Here is a 6,177-nt window from a genome sequence, read left to right on the forward strand (position 1 = left end):
TATATATATAATATATTAAAATTTTATATAAAAATTATATACATTTATATATATATATTATAATATATATTATAATTTTTTATAAATTTTTTGTAAATATTGTATAATATATAAATTATATATATTATTTATATATACATAAATACAAAACACGACACACAAATATAAACAACACACACACACAAAACCCCACACACACACACACAATAACACACAACACACCACACACACACACACCACACACAGAACACACACACACACCACACACAAAATATTAATATATATAAATTTTTTATATAATTATTATATATATTTTTAAAACACATACTTATATATATTATATAATTTTTATAAATATATATTATATAATATATGTATGTGTTTTATATTTTAATATATTATATATATTATATATATATATATATATATTATTTTATATAATGTATATATATTATGTATTTAAAATATAAATTATATTTATAATTATATTTTATATGTAATTTTATATATATTATATAATATATAGCCCTTAAAGAATTTTATATATTTTATTATAATATATATATATATATATATATATAATATATATATGTTATATATATATATATATATATTTGACATATAGACTTTATATATATATATATATTTATAATATATTATAAATCATATATATATATATATATATATATATATTAAATTTTTATAATATAATTATATATACAAATACATACATATATATATATTTATTATATTTTTTATATTTATATTATATACATATATATATATTTATAATATATATATATAATTAGTTTATATATATAATATATAAATTTTATATATATTAAAATATAATATATTTATATATATGTATATTTTTATGCATATATATACTTATATTAGTAATATAAATATTATATTAAATTATATGTATAAAAATTTTAAATAATATTTTTAATATATATATATATTTTTATAAAAATTTTTAAAAATTTATATGTACATATTCTATATACTATACATTATATATTATATATAATATATATATATTATATATTTTTAAAAAATTTTATAAAAATTTATAAAAAATTTTTTAAATATTACATATTTTACCATATTGTATTATATGTGTGTGTGTGGTGTACATGTATATAATATATATATATATATATTTATTATATATATATATTTTTAAATATTTAAAAAATATTTAATTTTAAATATATTATATATATATATTATATATATATATATAACCCTATCTATCCCCTCCTCTTACCTATCTATAAATCTATTTCTCTCTCTCTCTTTCTCTCTCTCTCTCTCTCTCTCCTCTCTCTCTTGTGTGGTGTGGTGTGTGTGTGTGTTGTGTGTGTGGTTGATTTTATATAATATATATTATTATATATTATATATTTATATAATATATAATTTTATATATATTGTATAATATATATATATATTATATTATATATATATATAAATATATTATATATATATTAACACAACACAAACACACACACACACACACACACCCAACACACGCGCCGCCCCCTATAATATGTACATATTTTATATTATAATTTATATATATATATATTATATATATAATATATATATATAATGATGCAGTATTGTTTTATCATCTATCTATCTACCTACCTACCTATCTATCTATCATCTTTAAAATTTATCTCCTTCTCTCTCCCTCTCTCTCCTCTCCCTTCTTATGTAGTATATGTATGTGTGTGTTTTAAATATAATTATTTTAATATATATATAAAATATATATTATATATATAAAAATGTATATATATATATATATATAATATATACATATATATGTGTATGATATATATGTTAATATATTGTAATATTTTTATATATTTTTATACTATATATACTATATTTTCATACATGAACATTTATTTTGCCAACACACACACACACACACACACACAACACATAAAATTTATATGCATATATAACAAAAATTACATACTAATATATATATGTAAATATATACATATATATAATATATATTTATATATATATAAATATATTTATACGTTTATATATATATAATAATATATATATTTTATATTATATATTTTATAAAAAAAGAAGGGGAAAAAAGGAGAGAGAGAGAGAGAAGAGAGAGAGAGAGAAGAGAGGAGAGAGAAGAGACAGCAGAGAGTGACAGAGCGGAGCGAGAGAGAGAGAGGGGAAGAGGGGAGAGAGGAGAGAGAGAGAGAGAGAGAGAGGAGAGAGAGGAAAGAGAGGGGGGGGTGGGGGGGGGAAAAAAGGGATGTATGACAGAAAAGAAAGGGGGGGGGGGGGGGGGGGGTCTATGGGTAATTGTGAATCGATAGAGGAGAGAGAGAACAAGGTGAAAAAAGGTGAAAAAAAAAAAAAAGCATACACGCAAGGCAAAATTAACCCCGGGAAATATAGGCATCTTAGTAATACGCCATTTGTCTTTGTCCAGCTGACTTAAAAAAACCATTTGCGGGTAAAAACATTCTTCGAGAGATTGCGAACCGTTGGACGATTGGGGGTATTTTTTCCCCTTTAACATCGGGAACTTTATTTCCCGGTCAACCAAAAAAAAAAAAAAAAAAAATCGTGAACTTTATCTAAGTGACAAGCGTATATGGCCGGTTGATTACCATTACATGATCAGGACATTCAAATAAATTCAAACGAGGATAAATTTTAACCAAGGGGGGTGGTAAATTGCCGATGGGAAAAGGGCAAAAAAGAAAATTAACTTCATGTTGTTTTAGGTTTTTTGGTTTGAATTGCCTTTGGGTTTACGGACTGGAAATATGATGGGCGTTTAGCTTTTGTAAACTTTACCAATATGCATTTCTTATCAGTAATAAATTGACAAGTGGTAAAAAAAAAATTGATAGGAAATTTTTTCCCCTTGTTTTTTTCGTTTTAAAAAAAAAAAAAAAACAAGGGTTTTTTACAAAAAGTAACAATAGAGAAATCATAATAAAAGGAATAAAACTTTCATTTTGATTTAAAAATTTGAAAATGGTTTCATATAAAAATATCCCGTGGGAAAAAAAAAAAAAATAAGGAACCCGATTATAAAAAAGGGAAAAAACAACCTGAAAAACAACCTTTCCACATGGTTTTAATCCCCCAAAATTCCAAATTCCCAGGGCCCTTTTAAGGGGCACGGCGCTGCCACCCGTTGTAAATATCAATCTCTCTGAAGACAATTTCTTCTTAATCTCCCCTGCCTTTCCCCAATAACATCCCCGGGGCCCGTGTTATCTTCCCTCCCCCGTGTCGGGTTGAGGCCAAAGGGGAGGCAGCGATAGGGGCAAGATTTTGGGGGGGAGGGGGGGGGGGGGGGGGAGGGGGAGGGGGGAAAGGGGTTTTAAGGAAAAAAGGGGTAGGCGGAGGGGGGAGGGGGGTGATTGAGGGGGGGGGAGGGTTTTAAAGGGAAGGGGGGTGGGTGAGGGGGGGGGGGAGGGGCAAGATTTTAAGGGGGGGAAGGGGGAGGGGGGGGGGGGGGGAGGTAAGGGGAAAGGTGGGGGGGAAAGGGGGAGGGGGGGGGGGGAGAGAGAGGGGTACTTTGTGTTAGGCCCAAGTTTACGGTATTTCGACCCGTAAAGAACAGTGAATATGGGAAAAACACATGCAGCTGGGGGAGATAATGTGCACGTAGCATATATAAAACGGACACGTAATACACACTTTAAAACACCAGAACGTAAAAAAAAACCAAACCAACACGCAAGCGTAACAAACACTTAACGTACACCCCAGACACAAACATTTTAACCTACAACAACACATACTTAAAAATTTTACCCACAACACACAACAACACACCCACACACACACAAAATATAAAAATTATTATTATTAAAATATATTAATATATATATTATATATTATCAACATAAATGTATTTGTATATATATGGTTTTATAATATTTAAATATATTAAAAATTTGGGATAAATATACTAAAATTTTAAAAAAAAAAAAAAACAAATAAAATATATAATCATATGTATATATATTATATATATATATATATATATAAATATATATATGTATATATATAAATATATATATATATATATATATATAATATATATATATATATATATATATATATAGATATAATATAATATATTGAAAAGAGAGAGAGAGAGAGAGAGAGAGAGAGGTATATATAATATACATATAATATCTATAATATATATATTATATATATATACATACATAATATAAAAATATAATATATATAATATATATATATATATAATGTATTATATTATATATAATATATTATATATATATTATTTATATATATATATAATATATATATACTCGTCTCTCTCTCTCTCTTTCTCTCTATCTCTTTCTATAGCATAACATTTACATATCTTTATATCTTAAAAAAATCTATATGTATATATATGTATTTATATAATAATATAAAAATATAATTATTAAATACTAATATATATATATTATATATAGCACAAACACACACACAGCACACACACACACACACACACACATCACGCAATATTATATATATAAGATATAATGAATTATTATATATATATATATATATATATATATAATATATATATATATATTTATAAGATATATATATATATATATATATCATATAAATATATATATATATATATAAATATATATATATATTCCTCACACACACACACACACACATATATATATAATAATTAAAATGATTTTATCATAATATATATATATATATATATATATATATATATATAATATAAGTACATATAATATATGTATATATATATATATAAAATATATTAAATATATATAGATATATATATGCAAAATATGATATATATACATATATATAAACACATATATGTATATATATACATACATATATATATATATAAAATATAAATATATATATATATATATATATATATACACTCACACACACACACACCCACACACACACCACCACACCCACACACCCCCACACACACACACACACACACACACACACAAATACACACACCCACCCACACACACATAAATATATATGATATAATACTAAATATATAATATATCTATATATATATATCATATATATATATATGGAAACAATCTTTAAATGTAGAATTAAGTTAGATGATATCATAAAGTGTCGTGTAAGTTCAAGTTTATATCTGGAGGACACAGCGGGACAGCAGGGGCGCCGTGATGGAAATGCCGTCGCTTGAAAGTAGCTATGATTTGTGACAGAGACACAGCCAGGGTTCGCTGAAGAAGATAGTGCTCGAGAGCATTTTTTGTTCTTTCCTCTCTCACTCTCTCTCTCTCCTCTCTCTCATCTCTCCTCTCTCTCTCTTCTCGTCTCTCATCCTCCATCTCTCTCTCTCGTCTCTCTCTCTCCTCTCTCATCTCTCCTTTTCTCTCTCCCCCTCTCTCACCCACACACTCTCAAAGGATGGAGTCTTGAACCCACCAGTGTATTGACATAGGACAGAGATCACTGCTTTCCTGTTACGAGGATGATTAGATAAGGGGTCATACAGTTTTTTTTTATATATATTTTTTTAATTAGTTATCATTATCATTATCATGAGTAGCTATTCATGAGTGTTTGTAGAAAGTCTTCATGAAGAATAAGGATATTTTTTTGGGTTTTGTAGATAGTCAAGACTGCCTCAGTGTCGTTGAACAGCAAAACCCCGATTCAGTCTAGTTAAAGTCCTTGTGTATCTCCCGTGGATTCCCTCTCACTGTGGAATGTGCAGTAACGAAGCTCTGCAGGAAATGGGACGCAAGAGACGTGAGCGAGTTCGAACGTTATCCGGGCGATACTCGATACTCATGACACAAGGCAGTGCGATTATGGGGGCGTATTGTTGGGAGCCCGTATTTGGACCGTATGTAAGATTGATGTCCCTCTTTATCATGCTAATCACACACATGTTATGTATGTTCTTTACACTCGTCTATTACTGTTTGCTCTATTTAGTAGGAATTAATGTTTAATCGAAACTTTGAAACACTGGTCACAAATTCACAGAAAAAGGTCGTAACACTTCAGATAACGCAAAGACCAATTTGGTATTCTTAGATAAAGGAGCATGGTATGAATAAGGTTTGATACTGGTTTGGATTCAGCATT

The sequence above is a fragment of the Penaeus japonicus genome, unplaced genomic scaffold (genome assembly GCF_977035675.1).
Source record: "Penaeus japonicus unplaced genomic scaffold, GWHDUDI00000001_assembly GWHDUDI00000030, whole genome shotgun sequence".
Classification (NCBI taxonomy): Eukaryota; Metazoa; Arthropoda; class Malacostraca; order Decapoda; family Penaeidae; genus Penaeus; species Penaeus japonicus.